Genomic DNA, 19,561 nt, shown 5'->3' on the forward strand with positions numbered 1-19,561 from the left:
TACCTGACTAGAGTAAGAAAATAGAGGAATTTGCAAGGAATGTTTTAGACTTATAACCTGATTGTGAAGAGATGGAAACACCCACGGGTTATTCTGATGGTGGTCGGACTGCATCCGATGGCTCATTGGATGCAGTCCGACCGCCATCTGCTGCTGCAGTTTAACCAACACATTACAATGTGTCTGGTTGGGGGCAGCAGGTGGATGGACAGTCTGATGCTTTCTAGTGGGCTCCTTGAGCCTGTCGAACCATTGGAGGGTCAGTAACCCCTACAATAAGGGCAGTGCCTTCTCAGGCACAGCTGTAGGGATTAAAATGGCTCTTTACGCCTGCCCTTTCATGGCTGTTCACCTGCCATGAAAAGGCAGGCGAAAAGTGACTTCGGACGCACCTAGAGGGCCCTCCTTCACCATTGCCCCTCCACTTTGTGGCCTGGAAAACATCCCTGCAGCCAGTAGTACAAGGCACATTAGAAAATATACACTTTGTGACTGCCGTGAAGGTGGTCATATTGTAACTAGGGCAGGGGCACCGTCAACTCCTTCTAGGACTGCTCCTTTTCTGCTCCGGTGCCGGTTGGACAAGTGTCCGACCGGCATCGTAATGATGCCCCTAGTGTTTTTTAAGACTATGGTAAAGGGTTTCATATCATTGAGAATTGGATTACAACAGGAGGAGGAGGCATTTTGAAATCTACACTTTTGTCGAGACTAATCATAGGGCTTTATTTGTTATGCCTATTTGCTTTATTTAAAGGATGCAGGTTTTATTCACACAAAAGAAAGAACAGAGAAAGAAAGAAGAAATTTGAAAAAGAATTCGATTTACACAACTGTATGAATGATGACTATCATGGGTCATTAAAATTCCAAAGTTTAATATGGAAAGAACAGGATTCAATGGATTATGAAAGTGTCCTTTGAGCATAACTCACATGTGAATTCAAGATAGCGTGATGGTCAAGATAACTATCAGATGGGGGACCTATAAGGTTTATTAATTAAAATACATTATTTAGATTAGCAGCTAAATGTGCAATGATTTGTGTAAAATTCTAAGCTAAAATTATACACATTAAAAATGTGCAAACTGCAATATGCAGTCAAAGCTATTTGTATAGACCATAGATTTGCTAAGAAATAAATTCCTGTAACTAGAAATTAACCTAATATTGCTGAAATATGTACAATGTAATTTAGAAAGCTTGACCTTAAAATGACATGCTTAGGAATATTCATCTTGAACTACAGAATGTTCCAGTTAAACAGTGTATTACTTTTCATAAGCAGCATACTACTTGCAAATGACTAAGGGCCTTAATACGAGTTTGACGGTCCAACTACGATAGGACCGTGTATGCCTTTCGCTAGCAGCCCACGGCTCTGGTGGTCCAAAGACTACATGGTGACCACAGGGCTAGCGGTGTGGAGGCAGATTATTGCAAAGCTGGTGAGTATTTTTCGCAATATATATTGATGCCTGTGTGTGCATTTCAATGTGTCGGATGCACACATATGTATGATCTATGTGGAAAAATACAATATACCATTACCAGGGTTTAGCCCATATGTGGATAGTACTGGCAATGGGTATATGTGTTGATAAGGACTCACCTGAAGATTGCCACAAACAGGTTCACATCTAAATTGTGGCACAAAAATGGTGAAAACTAGTGAGGAAATGACAGAAAGAATCATTTAATTTATGTGATGATTGGACAAAGCTCAGAGCAATAGTAATGCTGGCACCAAAGATCAAACCAGGGCACAACTAAATATCACTACAAAACACTCAAAAGGCTACAGAAAATTTAAAAAAAGATTGGAAAAAAAAGAAGATGGATGAGTATATCCATGCGACAATATATAGATATGGGTAAAAATCTCCGGCAGACTCTGAATACTGCTAATCCCAAGCTAGGATGATCCAAACACTGAAATGTTAAAGAATTGGAGTGCAATAATGTGAAAGCTTTGAAGGAGATGCTAAAGAGTTTGGTGGAATATGCAACTACAGGTAGAGAAAAGGTGTTGAAATAAATAGATGTTTAGAATAACAAATTATCTTGAGGAAAGGACAAAGTATTTCTTAAAAAGTTTTACAAAGAGATAGAAACCTAGACTAGCAAAAATTGTAGGCAACATCAAAAAGAATAAAAATAAAGATTCACATACAAGACAACATTTATTATGAAATGGTCAGCGTGTACACGTTTGCCAGATGATTTAATTCTTTAAGGAAACAGCACTTAGGTGAAAGCAATAGCTATAGGCAAGAATCATCGAGAACTTCAGACTCAGGCTCTTAAATGAGCCCAGCAACAAGATAAAATATAAAGCAAACAACTTCTGGTAAGACTTTGGGATCGGATTAGATCCAATGAGGCCCTATACCACCTCCAAGCTGGCTTCATTCCCAAAACTAGCACTGTAGATACGATTTTACCCAGTGTGATCAGTGTGTGGGCCATTTATTTTTTCATTCATATGCCTGTTATACGCTCTGCTTGACCAGTTGAATTTCCTGATATTAAAACATACATCCCCTGCAGCAAGCTCATATCCATGCAGTTTTCTGTGCCTTGCAAAATACCTATGCAGCGAGTCTTTACAAGTTCAAAATTTCCCCAATTTGCAAACATGGGCCACTTTTTCAGCTATTTAGTTCAAATAATGAGGGCCACTTTTATGCTGGTGCCCAGGCGAATTTTCTGTCCTAGTGTGATTCAGAGATGGAAGCTGGCTTTGCAACTCCCATGCTACACCTGTTCTCTGAGGCAGCAAAACATGTTTTACAGCTGAACCATTTGTATGTCTTCTGTAATAGGGACAGGTTGTGCTGCTGTCCTATGAAAGAGAGCACTGTTTTCTGCAGAGTGTGTTCCTATTCAATGAAGAAGGACAGTGCCCACTGTTGTTGCTGGTTATATGATATGTGCTTGCATAACATGCCTTATAAATCAGGGGCTGTTTCACTGTATTTGATTAGAGATACCTGTAGGTCTGAGGAAGGTGCTTGGCCCCATAGGAGGAATGTTCAAGCATTGAAATATGACATTGGAAAAGAGAAGAATAAGGGACGTTGTAAGGGACATAACCTCATGCTAGTTAGGGGACCCATAACTAGGTGACAGTACTCGATGTGGAACCCATTGATGAAGCATACCAAGCTATGTAGGTGAGGGATTGTCATCCTAGATGAGCGCATGAATAGATGGTGATTCGATAGGAGGTTTTGCTGTTCCTTTCAGGAGTTTTGTGCTTGTAAATGTGTAAATGTAAATGTATGTATACTTGTATAGCGATCACCTGACAGGCATCTTGGCGCTGTATACCGCTGTGGAATCCGTCCTGGCTTTCCCTGCGAGATGCTCCCTACTGGGCACCCCCAAGGTGAAACCAGGCATCCCAGCGCTTTAGGGCCGTTGTGGAGATTAAGCAAGCTATTGCCCAAAGTTGCAGAGTGGGGACCCATTATTAGAGTAGGCACTGAGGCGAGAAATATCGAGTCTGTGGACATTGAGCCCAAGACCCTGCCGCGTCAGGAATAGAACCCTGGTCCCGGCCATAATGAAAGTGTTAAAAGCAAAACTGGAAGTCCCACAGTGCAACCTCTGTTGCCTAAAAATCCTGGAATGGCTCACAGTATATGCCGAAGTGGCTCTTGGTAGGCTTGTAAAATCCAAAATAAGATTTAGATGTTGAGGAAAAAATGCCTGTTATTGCAACTTTAGCCGAAGAGCTCTGTACTGCTAAACCTTCGCTTGTCCTTGCCAGTGCTTCATATGGAAATATAAAAGGGAAGGTACTGACTATTCAGAGTCCCTTTTTGCTCCTGAGATGTGGAGGTACTCTCCCATTAAAAGAATTGCAGCAGTGCTGAGAAGTGCAGGCACTCTCCCATTCAAATTCAAGAAGTGCAGTGTTCAGTACCGGCCAGAACCTGCCTATTTAAAGCACTATTCATAGGACAATTTTCTGTGCATTTTCATATTGCCATTGAGTTTAATAGAGCCCTATGAGACAAATCTATTTATTGCACTGTGAGTCTGTACTGATGGTACAATGTGCGCCATATATATACGTATAACAACATAAGGTGAATACCAATTATATTTGGAGTTCTGTGCACAAATATTTGTACATTCTCAAAAGTGCAAGGTGTTTCTACATTGAGTTTTAACTTAAAAACTCCAATGCAACTGGCTAGGCTACCTAAATTTGCACGCCAGCTTCAAAATCTTTTAATAGGAGGCACATGGCCATCGATGTACATCGAAACAGCTCTAAGCTGGAAAGCAAACTTAAGTTACAGTGACACCTCATTAACTTTTTAAAAAATCCTCTTTAGAAGCAAAACGTGGTAACTAATAATGTGTTAATTTTAGTGCAACCGTGCAATGGTTTTGTAAGAACTTTTATTAATTGAAAAAAATAATTTATTTAATTAATTAATTCATTCAAGAGTTGAGTGGTCCCTTTTAAAATGTGAACAGACATACCGACGCTTGCTCTGGTAGTTTACTCTTTCATCCAGAATTGAGCTTTAGTCACACAATGTACTGTTTTCATTGCTTAGGACATTATGACCTGGTACTATCTACACCCCCTCCTCCCTTGTCATGACCCAGATAATATCAATAACAAGAGTTTCTTTGGATAAGGGGGTCTAAAATACCCCCCCAGTTGTATTTATTAACATAAAATTAAAGCAAACTTAAAATGTACAATATTTTCAAAATACGCAGAAAACATACAATTACATTGATTACATTGATAAGTACAGATGTCTAACCTTAACATAACTCTAATACAAGTTATTCCTATCCAAATCTAAACATATCTTCATCAACCCTCACCAAAATGGAAGCTCTTCATTTAGTGTGATTTCAGTGTTTACAGTGGTATTCATTTACCATTAAAGCGTAGTATTCATTTAGTACGCATGAAGACTAAGTAGTATGCCCACGAGCCGAAATATGCTAATGAGGGAATACTAGTTCTACTCAACTACCCTTCAAATACATGAGGAACACTTCAATTGATTGCTAAAAGAAGACTGGTAGTATTCTAGAAGAATAGTATTTGAAGCTTAGTAGTATTCTGTTAGTGTTTATCTGCAGCTCTTGTGCTATTTAAAGAGCAAAATGAAGGCTAGTCTCCTTGATTGTGACCACTATTTGAAGACTAGTGGTATTCTTTGTGAGCAATATCTGAATACTAACGGACCACTATTTGAAGACTAGTGGTATTCTTTGTGAGCAATATATGAATACTAACGGACCACTATTTGAAGACTAGTGGTATTCTTTGTGAGCAATATCTGAATACTAACGGACCACTATTTGAAGACTAGTGGTATTCTTTGTGAGCAATATCTGAATACTAACGGCAACGATTGTGAAGACTCAAGTAAGACTAGTAGAATTTAAAGTGAATGTCAATTGAACACTAGTCACATTTGCTCTGATTAATTTATAGTAATGCGATTGATTTGATTGTTTGCACAGGGCTTCTCTGAATGATGCCTTATGGGCCTTTCAGACAAAATTGTATTTGTTACATGTTCTCGTAGTGAATGATTATAATCTGCCTGTTACAAACTCATTAGTCATACATTCAGCAAACATTTTATGATGTGTACCTGGAACATGTGTTTGTTTTCAGACTACCCAGAAGGAACAATTGTGCAAAATTGAATTAGTCGCCATATAAAAGCTTAACTGTTCTAACTCCTCCTGTGCTGATTTTCACACCTGCTTGGGTCTGTACTCTGCCATTAGGCAGGAATTTTGTCTTTGTGGACGCCCTTTCCAATGCCTGTTTTCCTCGGGTCTGTAGTCTGCCATTAGGCAGTTTGTTATTGCACACCAGGGGGGTCAGTAATAGGCCGTTTTGGTATTTGCTCCTGGGGAGTCTGTTATGTTGGAATTTTACAATTCCAAGGCCCACTTCTGTTAGGCAGACTGCCCATTAATATTTTTCCTGCACCTGGGCTGTTGGGTCCTGGGCTGTAGCCCTATTTAAACGTAGGCTCTGCTTGCCCAAAGTGTAGGCTGACACCCAGCCCCCCATATCTGACCTCCGAATTACCCACTTACCTTTTGAAGGGTTTTTCTGCCTGGTGTCATGGATTCCTATCAGGAGACTTACCGGGATGACCAGTAGGAGGAGGATCCCCTTAACGCCCTACCATGGGAGGATTCCTTTTATGACGCAGTGGACAATTCCATGGTCGCGGAGGCATTGGCGCCGTTAGAGGATCGCCTGACACGTAAGATTGATAAGGCTTGTGAGCTATTGGCTAAAGCTGCGCTATTTGTGCCAAACCATACACCGGGGAATGCCATGACAGATGATCAGCCACCACCTTCAGAGACTCGGGCGTTGACACTGATGCGTTCAGTCATCTTAAGCAGGCATTCCTGGCCAGTTCTCAGGCGCCCACAACCCCTGTTGCAGCAACCCCTGCTGCAGCATCACTTGCTACCCAGGGGGAGGATGATCAGGGTGGAGCTGGTGATCAAGGGGACACTGAGCTATATAAAACTTTAGAAATAAAAAATAATAACCTTACCTCCAGTAAGTCCCACACAGCGAGATTGCTAAGAGGTCTTCGGAAGCCATGTCCCCTTTCTCCACCACTCCGCAAACGCGGCATCTGGCACACTACTGGTTGGGGATGAAGTCCACTTTACACCGGAGGGACCTTTGGAGGCTAAGAAGCCCTCCTTGTACCTCCTGTAAGTCCTACACAGTGGGATTCCTGAGAGCTGGTTGGAGGCCCATCCAACTTTCTCCACCACTCTGCAAACACCATTACTGCTTAAAAAACTATAGACATTCGCTGAAAAAAATAAAGGTTACAGGGGCGTTATAGCTAGGAAACGGAGATTGAAAAAACGTTAGTAGTTCAATGAAAAAACCAAAGGTCACAGGGACGTTTTAGCTAGGCTCAGGTTTCACTTGAACAAAACCAGTGAAATTCAGCTGTTATAGTGAACTTACGCCCCCGCAATGCACCACCTATGACCTCATGTATTACAACACTCATGATATGGTCAGTGACATCATTGATGACATGATCCACAAAATCACCAACGCATCCACTCACATCCCCATAGAACCTTTCATACACCCACTCCCACATGATAATTCACAAACCCATTTACAGACCAATACAACTACTTACACACCCACTCACAAATTCATATATCTACACACACATCCACTCACTGATACAGCCACACATACACCCACTCATTCATACAGTCACTAATATATTCACTCATCCACCCATATTATCCCCCACACACTGGGTAAGTCAGCTGTAGAGCTACTGACAGTTACTCACACACCCATACAATCAATCACACAGTCACTTACTCACCCATACAATTACACCCGCCCCACTTCATATGCATACAGATACTAACAGGGACTCACTCACATACAGTTGCTGACACATGCACACACTCACCCACCCCACTGCTCACCTATACTGACCTTTACATACCCAGGTACTCACCCATATACCACTGGCAAATCCATTCACTCACCCACATAGCCATACACACACTCACCCATACAGCCCCTCACTCATGCATTCACTAACCCATACAGCTACTGACTCACCCACTCATTCATCAATACAGGCAGTCACACACACCCTCACCCAGACAGGCACTCAGACAACTAATCAATCGCCCATACAGCCACTCATGTACCCACTCACACACCCATACAATCACTTAGACACCAACTACTGACAGACGTATACAGTCAATCACACACTCACTGAATCATCCACACAGGCACTCATACACCCAGCGATGCACCATAAACACCTTAGTATTTATATTTAACACTTAAACTCTATAAAAACAGTCAGTCACAGGATGATGTCACGAGTGATGTCAGTGATGTCATGAGTGATGTAATATGTCAGGTCATAAGCAGTATATATATATATATATATATATATATATACACACACACACACACACACACACACACACACACACACACACACAATTAGCTATAGAGGCTTTCAGCCAACCTTCTCATCAATTGGTCTATTATTGTGTCATTCTCATTTTTCATCCATCCACTGCAGCGTACAGCTTGGGACAGGACAGTGAGCCAAGCTATTGGCTAACTTTACTGCGTGTGATGGCGTTCTTCTCCTTCACAAGAAGTAAATCCACACACAAAGTAGTGCCCTTAAGAGTCAGTGACTACTATGGCAAAGTGTCCTTCTGAGATCAAAAAGATATTTGCTTTTAGAGAGTTTTTTTTAAAATATGGATGTGCGGCCGGTAGGTTCCACATCAATAAAGATTTGCAAAAACTGTGAGAAAACAAACAATAACAAAGCCAAAACGCCTTTTAGCTTTGCCATTGTTTGTTTCATATTCTAGAACATTCAAACCCAGTCAAGATCACAAAAAGTACTCAAGCAGCTAAATACATGTACATATTTCAAGATCAAAATGAGGGTGACGTCAGTATACAACTGGAAACATTATCAGCATGTCACACAGTTGAGGGGGAGTCAGGCAGTGATGGTAGGTCTGGCAACCATTTTTTTAAGGAATGGCGCCAGTGCAAGGCACACGAGATTCTGCCCAGCGTGTCACTTTTTGGCCTCACTGTGACTGTTGCTGAGCAGTAGGGTCATCATGAAAGAGTGATTCTACGTTTTGTAGTCTATGCTGGTTGGGTGAGGGAGGCAAGTTCACATTTTTTTCAGTTGCTGTGTTCACTGTCTGGAAGTGGTGGTGACTGGTGCAGAGACGATGCTGAGGTGATGCTGAATGATACTCAGGTCTTGCTGAGTGATGATGATGTGGTGGTGTACTAGTGCAAAGGCGATGCTGAGTGATACTGATGTGGCCCGAGTGATACTGATGTGGCCCGAGTGAGTGTGCTTGCAGACATGTAGCCATTTCTCCAATGGCCCTTACTCTGCAGGGCCATCGGAGAGGTTTTTACCGTAGCAGAGACGTAATAGTCTATGCCATGGCCAAACTTAAGGTCCCCCCGCATATAGGTCGCGTGGGCAGACCACTATGTTTGCAGAGACAGAACACCATTGTCGCTGTGACGGAGTTCCCTTCCCGCCAACATATGAATCAGGCCTGTAGTTTCACTTAACAGATTAAGGGCCCGATGTAGATAATCCGAGATTACCTATTCTTAAATACCGAATCATACCGATTTGGTATTTAAGAACAGCAAATGGGATGTAGGTATTATTACCGAATCGGTAAATACCGATTCGGTAATTGCCATTCATTCCTTTGGGCCTGGAGGCCTATAGGAATGAATGCCAATTACCGAATCGGTATTTACCGATTCGGTAAAAGGGGGAAACATTGAAGGGTGGCAGGGTGTCACTTTGACACCCTGTTGCACCCCTCAATTGTGTATGGGTGCACATGTTGCATACATACATGCCCCAAGGGCATGGATGTCTGCAACATGGCACTGTTGGAAAAGCAAAAAAAAATGCTTTTTCCAAGGTTTTCATTATTTACCACCAACTTGTAGTTGGTGGTAAATAACGAATCCTAAAAGAGGAAAAGCACTCATTTGAGTGCTCCCTACATATCAAAATCGGTAATTTACTGATTCGGTATTTTAAGGAATCGCTAAGTTACCGATTCCTTAAAATACCGAATCGGTAAATTACCGAATCAGTAAAATGCCCACCTACACCTCATTTTCCAAATACCGGTCGGTAACGGCCGAAATTACCAAATTTCGGCTGTTACCGACCGGTCTTTGCCTACCTACATCTGGCCCTCAATCTTCTTTTGGTGACATCTCACCCTTCTGGATTTTTCTCCCACTTATTCTCAGAAGGCACCCAGTTGCATTAAAGACGGACACATTCATTTTTAGGCACGGGAGATTAGTCGATTTGCCCAGAATCACAGGATGTTTTTGCCTCCCGCCAGGCACAAACTTACTTCCCCCGCTTCATGGTCGGCCTCTAGCCTTTAAGCCACATCCTCTATACCCTTTGGGGTAGGTAAATTGAGTGCCATTATTGTGCTCTAGTAAAGTCTGTTCTTATTCACTTGCCCAGGATGAGTGGCATATCTCAGGGGAGGTAAGCAGCAGAAGCCACAAAGCGCAACACCTTTAATACATGGATGCATTGTGCGTCAGTGTGCACTGCGGTTGTAGTGCAGATGTAGGCAAGCACTGATAGTTAGTTTGGTGGCGCAGGGCCTGTTAAAATGTACTTGATTAATAGATTTTTATGCAACTTGCCACTTCGATGTGGCAGTGTAATATTAAGTGCCACACAGCTCTTCTTACCACAGTTATGTTGATTGTAAGCCCGGCATACTAGAGATGCTAAGTCATGAGGAAAGGTGGGCGCTTCTTTATCTTGCGAGGCACTGGCATCTCTAGAGGGGAACTTGCTGAATATCATCTTGTCAGGGAGAATCCAAGGGCCCCTTGTATTCCATACATCGTGGGAGGGGTGGTCAATATATTTTCCATGCACGCAGAAGTGACCAGAATTGTTTTAATCACTGAAGGTTAACTTTGAGTCTAAGGATAATGGCCAGTCTCCCCTACATAAAAACGCACACTAATCAAAATATGTGAACACTGCAAGAAACATCAACTGTGAGGCTGAGCACATACATAGGTAGTATAAGCAGGCACAGTGATAATTATATGTAAGTGCCCTAGCAGATGCAAAAATAAGATGAACTGATTCGTGGAGTTGATGTGGAGTTGCTGTACATACCTGCGGAGTAAAGATAGTAGATCTGTTTGGTTGGATCATGAGCAGAAAGACAAGAGGGCATTAAATTTAGCTTTCTTAATAACACTTTATCAAATATGAGTGGCACCGAGTGAGCCATAGGATTCCACGGCAAATGGTACTGCAAGAGATGTTTTGAGTCAGTAGTTTAGCTGGGAAAGCTAGGTTTAGCAATGTGTTAAGAGAGGTGGATAGTGTTAGTTTCTTGGTGTTGTTAATGGCAAAAAGGCATTGTTAATGAGGTGAAGGTTGGTTGCCATTTTGGGACTGGGCAAGTAATCAGGGGGGGGGACACTATTTATTGGGTTTGGGTGTGATGTTGTTACTGTATTACTGCTGATCCATTATTTGAGTACATTTGTGGTGGCTCCATGTTCTCGTTTCTGGGTGCACCATGCTTCATTCCTGGACGTGGAAGATACTTGAGTGCCTGTCTATCAGTAATAAAGTTAGGGCAGTTTGTTTAGGTTTTTTGTATCACTGACGTTTTAGATTGCTGCTGTTAGATCTTTCAATTTGCACTGTTGTCTGTATCATCATTCTCTGTGCCTGTGGACCTGTCTTTCTATTATTGTGATTTGCATCAGGTGTTTGCATGGTTGAAGCAAATCCACCTTCTTTTTTGAGTTTCTTCTTGGTTGTGCAGAATTATTGACAGAGGATTATCTACAACCATCAATGTGACGATCATGTTTTATTCAACTCCAACAATGATGAAACAATTCAGCATTTAGTTGCATGCAAGTGTTACCATTTACGATATTATGTCACTGACTATGGTCATGCAGATGCAATAGGACTTCATTATGGTTTCCACAATATTTACAGGCGTCACTGTACATTTTATGGTCATAACAGTCATGAAAGAACTGGCCATATGGCGCAGGGATTTTTCTACGTTGTTTTGATCAAATTGTCATTTCATGTGCTATATTCATCATAATACATGAGAAAGGAAAGGACTTGGATGATACACAAAATGGGGACATCCAACAAACTGTGCCCTATATTAATCAAATGTCTCCATCTAGTGCGACCCTTTTATTGGATCATATGTTTTATGTCGTGTTAAAATACCTCCTATCATACGCAGCAGGTTTCATACTTGTGCAACGGTGGGAATGTAGCAATACCTCTAGAGCAGTCGACCTCGAGGGTCCGAGTCTCGGCAACGACTTTCACCAACCAACCTGTGATTCTGGGCAATATACTCGATCTCCCCGTGCCTAACAGAAATTAATGTGTCCTCCTATAACAAAACTGGTGCTCAAGTAAAGCGCTCTGATGTCTCGGGTCTCACGATAAAAAAGATCTTTAAAAAAAAGTATTGAAAAGTTGCTGTCACAGAAATTAACGTCATGTGAAGCACAAGATAAAAAAAACGGCCTGAGAGTTGAAAATACATGTATGCATCATCCTTATTTTGAAAAAGTCATACTATTTACAAGACTTAAAATCCTGTATGCAGTTTCCACACGTCAGCAGGCTGTTAATATGTTTCAGATTCTAATTGGCCCAGGCATTCATTAGGAACCGTATTTTTGTTTTACTTGGCCATGGCTCAGACTGATATGAGAAAGTGCTTGTCGCTAACCTGGCTTCTATTTAGTATGCCTAGTCATCCAGTTTAAAGCAAACCAATTTATTTGCAAAACGTAAAATCTCCAGCATCCTCACGATGCAACCAACTGTGTTTACGAGCAGACAAAGGATCTGTAGTCCTGCAAACAGCCATGGACATAATTTCAAAGCATCGACTCTGGAGACAAGTGTGAAGGAAATGAGCTCAACTGCCCCTCGATTTTGTTATTGTGGAATTAGCAGAGCTTTCAGACACTTACGCGCAATGCTGTTACTGGCGCTGCGGGTGGAGAGCAAGGAACTAACACCCAGTCGGCTCGCAATCCTTGTTGGAGCGGGGGGTGGGGTTAGGGGGGATTTAATATTAAAAGAAAAGAAAAGCTACCTGACCAGTGACCGAGTCTGCACCGCTGCTCCTGGGCCGGGGTTCCATGTTGGCGCTCTTAATTTGAAAACACTGCGCAGGCGCAGACAGAAACTTTGCAGCCCAAGTCAGAAAAAATGGAGCCCAAAAAGAGCACAACTCAACTCTGCTCGACAGAACAAGCCCAACGCCCATCAACAGAAGACCAAAAGAAGAAGGAGGTAAGCATGAAAAAACTGGAGCTCCACATAACAAGTAAAATAGGTTACAAAAGTGAAAAAGCATATCGAGGAGAAACTTTTATTTTCCGCTGTAAAGCAAACAGCTTTATATGTAGTTTACTTAATAACGTATTGCAGCATGAAAATAAAAATATGAATGTAAAATATTTAAATTAATTTGTATGAAAAACGCAGAAACAACTTTTAAAGCCTAAACTATTTGCAGTAGTAATGTCATAACAAGAAAGAGAGCATTGCAATCGATAGAGGCTACCATGTCATAATTTTCACGTGGTTAGAATTAGATCTGTGTTGTTGCTTTAAATAAAATTTGAAAATTTGTATAATAATAATATTGCCACTGTTTTGAATCTTCGCAAACGAGAAGACAGATTTTAAAACACTGTCAACAAGCAAACGTAGCTGCAACCACATATAAGCTTACCAGTGCCTTTCAATATAATCATTTAACACCCCCAATGTTACATACGTGACAATAACTCCAAAGCTGCCTTGATCTACAAAGTATTTAAAAAAACCACACAGGAATGCCTAGAAAACATTTTGAGTTTTGGTGAAATTTAACATTTTCCCACAAGGTGTGTTTTAAATCCCAAATAAAATTGTGATCTTTAACATCGTGTTCAGAAAATTAGGTACATTGGAGTTATACAGTTACAATGATTGCGTTTTCTAATTAAAAAAGTTATTATAATGTCATGTTTATTTTTTAAGTAGAATCCTTACAAAGGGGTAATACCGTACAAACTTTAGACACCTGTTAGGTAGTGTACTTCCAAAATCAAAGGACACATTGACTCAGTGTGATCACTTAATATGACAATGACAACAACATTATAATTCTGCCCCAAATATAAATGACTGAAACTGTAGATAAAGTGAGAAAAGCTACCTTTGGTATGACATGCGTACGAAACAAAATGTAAACACTTATGGCGTTTATCATATGTTTCACTCAAGAATTAAGGTATAAGCATCACATCTTAATACAGACATTTTGATTTGGGCATGCCCTCTTCGTTAGCACTTCCAAGTCAAAGCTAAAAAAAAATCATTCATTCAGTGTTACTTTAAAGATATCTGTAAGTCAGATACACTTATATCTTAAAAATGTTTAAGGAGAAGAAAGATAAAATAGGAAATTAACATATTTAGTGATGCATCTAGAAGTGCCTTATATGTGAATGATCTTTACAAATCTATGTTCTTTTGGGATTTGAGTGATGGAAGGAAATGATTAACGTGCTCTGTTGTAATTTAGTTTAAGACAGTTCTACACCAGGAATGATAAGCCATTAACGTTCCACTTTATTGACACTTTTTATCATTGATCTCCTCATCCACATGACTCATATTTGAGATCTTAGAGTGGTTTGGGGAGAGGAGGTAAGTTAACTCAAAAATAAAAAAGATGCATTGTTTTCATAGGAGTCCTCTGTTAAGACTCCTGAGAGTCATTTGCAACTAATAGCATTGTAATAACGTAGTGTCTAATTATGATATCGTGTTTTCTATAATCTAGAGCTGCAGTCTAACCAGTAGCCTTTGCTCTCTCTGTCATCAACTAACAACTGATTCTGGTTCAAGTAGGTCCTGGTATTTGTTGCGTAGGGATGCCCATAAATACTTAAAAATGTCACCCTTGTATTGATGCTTCCTCACAATGTCTGGCCTTTCACAGAAATTCTGAAGCCTCTTAAACAGCTGTTCAGGAGTCGAATACAGATATTGAGCTGGAAAGATTTCTGGATACACCTGAGCCTTGGTACACAGTGGGTACCAACCACAATGTATGGCCTCCAGCATTGCCACGCCAAGGAACTCATGCTTGGCTGTTGAGACAGCAACATCAGCCATACACAGGGCTTGGAAATAGATCTCTTTGCTAGGAAGGTAGCCCCAATGCAACAGAGAATTGTCCAACGCCTCCCTGGCCTTCAGAAATACATCTGGCACATCTGTATAGGTTTCTCCAAGAACAGACACATTGAATCCCAAGGAGAGGCCTTTAGGCTTAAGCAGAACTTGGAAAAAAGTTTTCTGGGTCTTTGTCGTGCTCCCAACGGTGAGGCCAGACAATGTGTAGTGGTCTTTGCTCTTTGTCAGTTTCACTGCTATTACCATGGGGAGTTACAAAGTGCTCACCAAATGTATGGTCCGATTTTGCATTCTATGGTACATTGGACACCTCTAGTTCATCGGCTGTTGCCACTAGGTTTTGTGGTCTTTACAGTTGTGCGAGAAAAGGTACACCTTCTCGATCTTGGGCATTGTTTTCCATCAAATTCCCAGCAATGGTGTTCTGCTGTGGAGTAGTCAAGCTCGAAGCCAGGAAAGGTTCCCCTTTGACTGCAGACCTGCTCTCCAAATGGATATGCTTGCAATATGGCAAGAGGAACTTACTAACATCGGGGAACCTTACAGGGAAGTGGAGGACCAGGCACCTTGGCCTGATCAGTCCTCCCAGGTCATCGGGACTGTGATCAGGCATAAGCCTCAAAAAGCCACGGTTACCGGTCAGAAATGACTCCATGTTATAAAGCGAGTTTAATACCACCACGTCGGCCACCAGGCAGGAAAGAACTTGGTTGTAGCCATACTGGAAGTCCTTTCCTGGCCCTTGCACACAGGGTACATCAGCTGGTTCTCGTGGAAGTAGAGGACCTTCTGAGCTTGCCGAGGTCAGGTCGTAAGGCGACCAGCTCAGCTAGGTTAAGCACTGACCTGGCAAACAGGATGCTATACTGGGCCCTGGCTGGCACGGTCTGAATGAACGTGAAGGCAGAGATGCATGCCCTCCAGTGCCACTTCTTGGCTGGCAAGCTGCAAAGTGCAGAGTTTTCAAACTCTTCCAAGAGGAGATCCTCCAGTACCTAGTGCGAACCTCCATAGAACGCCTCGATGATGAGCACTCCCATTTTAGTCGACGGGTCTTCTTATAGGTGGTTTTGGATCGTAGTGGCTGCGGGAGCGACGTCTCTCAGATGCTTAATGTTATATAAAATGTAGATAGATGACTGAGGCAACCATTTGCACATGTACACGCGAAAGCCATCTTGAAACGGGATACTATAACACAAAACAGATACTAGAGTATCGGGACCATTTTGTACGGGGTATTTTACTGGCTACATTGGAAGTGGTATGCATATTCACAATCGAGGACTCTAGTAGTAGAAATACAGTTTTGAGTGCTTGGAGTTTTGGTTGGTCACTATATCAAATGCATAAGATACTAGAAACTCTTTTAACGTCTCCATTTAGGATTTGAATTGTAGAAAATCACACGCTTTGCTTTAGGAATATCATGACATATCAACATAAATATGACACTAGCAGAAGAAAAAAATATTTATTGAAAAAAATTAGCTAATAAATCGTACATCCAGCATTTAACTATATACTATTCAAAAAGAATTAAACGTTCTAAACAAGAAGATGGCCACCTGGTTACCCACGGAACAGTGGGCGAATTGACAAGACAGCCGAACGATTGCTTCACTCCCCAGCAGTGACTGACGTCAGCATGTCTATAGGACATACTGAAATACGCTTGACTACTTGGGATTTATAGTTTTCACATGGTAAAATAGTACGCATGCGCACTGTATAGGTACCAGCCTCAGAAGTAAGGCAAAGAAAGTGTTTCGACGTAGTTAAGTGCGAGAATGGGCAGGGAAACCGTTGGTGGGCGAACGGCACCTAAACAGACCAGGAAACACCTGTAACAGGTAATCTGTAGCAACCAGAAAGTGCCATTGATGGGTAACTGAGACCAATAAGAATGCAGAAATATATTAAACAGGGGATGCAAGCTAACATGGACCAGAAAATACGTGTGACAGGTAAACTGGATTGGCCTATACCCTCAAACACTTGTAACAAGTAATCTGGATAAACAAGCGCTCACGTAGACTTGTCTCTTTTTCTGCCGTCCCACTTGGACGGCCTCAGCATGCTTTCCTTCTGGCGTAAAAGGTTTATTATCTTCTTTATGGGGTCATCTGCTTAGCCCCATAAAGAAAACCCACCTTTTACGCCAGCAGGAAGTCAGGGCAGTCCGTCCAAGTAGGACGGCAAAAAGAGAGAAAAGTGTGTGTCAGAGGATGCTCTTTCCCAATGGCTGGCCACCGTTTAGCATAAACGGTGATGCCGGCCAATGGGAACGGGGGCGGGGCCTAAAACCCGCTAGTGAAAGCTCCTCAAGATCATAAGATCTCGCCAGCGAGACGGCGCATGCCCAGCCTACGCAGGCTTCGACCTAAAAATCAGGAGGGCTGAAGCAGTGGATTAGTCAGCCAGCCATGAAAGCATACGAGATAATGAAAGAGGACTTCTGATTGGAAGGTTTTGAAATGATTAGACTGACTTCCCTTCACTATGGGAAGACGAGCCGGGTCACCTGCATCCTTAACCCGCCCCGGTGATATCGCTGATTGGAGGAATTCCTTTTGAATCTTACTCCGTCTGTTCAATTGGTTGACAGTGTGTCCCCGGGCTTGCTCTTCAATGCTGGATTTGTGCTTGCTAAAAGAATGAGTCTGCCACCGGGTACCTACATGTATATTTACATTGAAATTGACCATGAAATTTCAAGAAAAATGTATATAGATATTCCAGAATTAATTGGAGAATTACAAATATATAAACATATTGAGACAGGTCATATTGCTTGTTTAATTTATAAGTTCACATCACATGAGCATACGTAAATGTCCATTTGTATTACCCAGCTGTCTTGCGCTAGCATACCACTATAATATATAAAATGTGGTTTATTCATAACAACAATGCTAACAAGTGCAAATTCAGTGAACATGATAAATGAACAGTAAATTGTGTTATATTTATTTCACAAAAGTGTAGCTTTCTATTTACACAAATATTTTAAACAAAGGCTCGACCGTAGGAACAACTACTTTGTTGCTCCATTGCATACATGCAATAATCTAGTTGGTGTACAGCAATTACACAGGTAAGCAGCAGTTTTATGTGTAGGTTCACGTAGGCCAGGGCATGCAAACAGCATAAACAAGCACACGTGCGTGCACACGCCTCGCACTAAAAGTAAAAATTTTTTAAAAGGCACGTCTGGCGAGTGGCGAGCGATGCGCATTAATGACGAGAGAGGAAAGCCAGATGGCACAACACAACCTTAAACCCTAAAACACTACCCCCAGAACGACTCTCCCCTGACCACCAGTCCGGTCCCCACACCCAAACACTACCCTGCATGACCCCCCAGCAAATCCCTAAACCCTAAAACACTACCCTACACTACACAAACACCACACCACTCCCCCAAACCCTAAAACACTACCCCTAGCATGACCCTACCCCGACCCCTAGTCTGATCCCCACACTCAAACACTACCCTGCACGGCCCCCAGCACTACCCTAAACTGTAAAACACTACCCTACACTACACAAACACCACAACACTACCCTAAACCCTAAAACACTACCCCCAGCACGACCCTCCCCGACCCCCAGTCTGGTCCCTACACTCAAACACTACCCTGCACAACCCCCCAGCACTACCCTAAACCACTACCCTACACTACACAAACACCACCACACTACCCTAAACCCTAAAACACTACCCCCAGCATGACCCTCCCTCGACCCCCCGTCTGGTACCCACACTGAAACACTACCCTGAACGACCCCCAGCACTACCCTAAACCCTAAAACACTACCCTACACTACACAAACACCAGAACACTACCCTAAAACACTACCCCCAGCACGACCCTCCCCGACCCCCAGTCCAGTACCCACACTCAAACACTACCGTGCACGACCCCCCAGCACTACCCTAAACCCTAAAACACTAACCTACACCAAAGTACAATAAAATATTTAGATAATTCAGAAATACAGTTTGGAAAAGTTTTGAAATGTATCCAGGTCACAGACATAAATAGAAAAACTCACAACTTGGCACTATTAAATCCAATGCCTTGTGTAAACACATATTCCAGTGACTGCAATGTCCATCAAGTTGTCCCAAGTTGGAACAAGATAATAGCAGTATATATTTCGGAAATAGTAGGAAGTTCTGCTTTGTTTGTACCACAAAATTGTCATTTGTATGCAAATTCCCAAATCACTATGAGAGAGATTAGTGGATGCTGTTGTATTAGCCAAAATCTACATGCCCAGATCTTTAAAAGGTACCATACATTTCGGAAGATTTGAAAAACTGATATGGGGGTTAGCAAACTTCACCCTGGAATTACTAGGAAATGATACACAATCCTCTGTGATCGGAAATGATACACATCACTTTAAACTGCAACCCTCTCCCCCACTGTAAACCGGTAATTGCCAGGGCACCGGTAAGGATATGTTTACTTTTATGTGTTTACTTTTGATGTGTTTACTTTTACCAAATGTTTTTAGAAGTACATTTTAAGTACATTTTAAATGTTGTGTAAAAGCTAGGTTTTAACACCATAGGAATTCACACTGTTGTGTGCTATTATCAAATGTACTTAAGAAAATTAAATTAAATTCAACCATATAGTTTTCCAAGAGTTTCCAATGATAAATGAATGGGCTTCTGTCATTGATTGTGGATAT

General features: G+C 41.8%; 1 protein-coding gene and 1 pseudogene across 1 annotated transcript in view; both read right to left on the reverse strand.

Annotated features, from left to right (window-relative positions):
• The window catches only part of BANK1 (B cell scaffold protein with ankyrin repeats 1), a 2,350,097-nt gene that overhangs the window by 1,739,900 nt on the left and 590,636 nt on the right, over nt 1–19,561 (reverse strand). The gene's annotated exons all lie outside the window — the stretch shown is intronic.
• On the reverse strand, nt 14,635–15,894 carry LOC147727512 (tRNA-queuosine alpha-mannosyltransferase-like; annotated as a pseudogene).

Source organism: Lissotriton vulgaris, chromosome 3_1 (assembly GCF_964263255.1).
Source record: "Lissotriton vulgaris chromosome 3_1, aLisVul1.2, whole genome shotgun sequence".
In the NCBI taxonomy this organism is placed as follows: Eukaryota; Metazoa; Chordata; class Amphibia; order Caudata; family Salamandridae; genus Lissotriton; species Lissotriton vulgaris.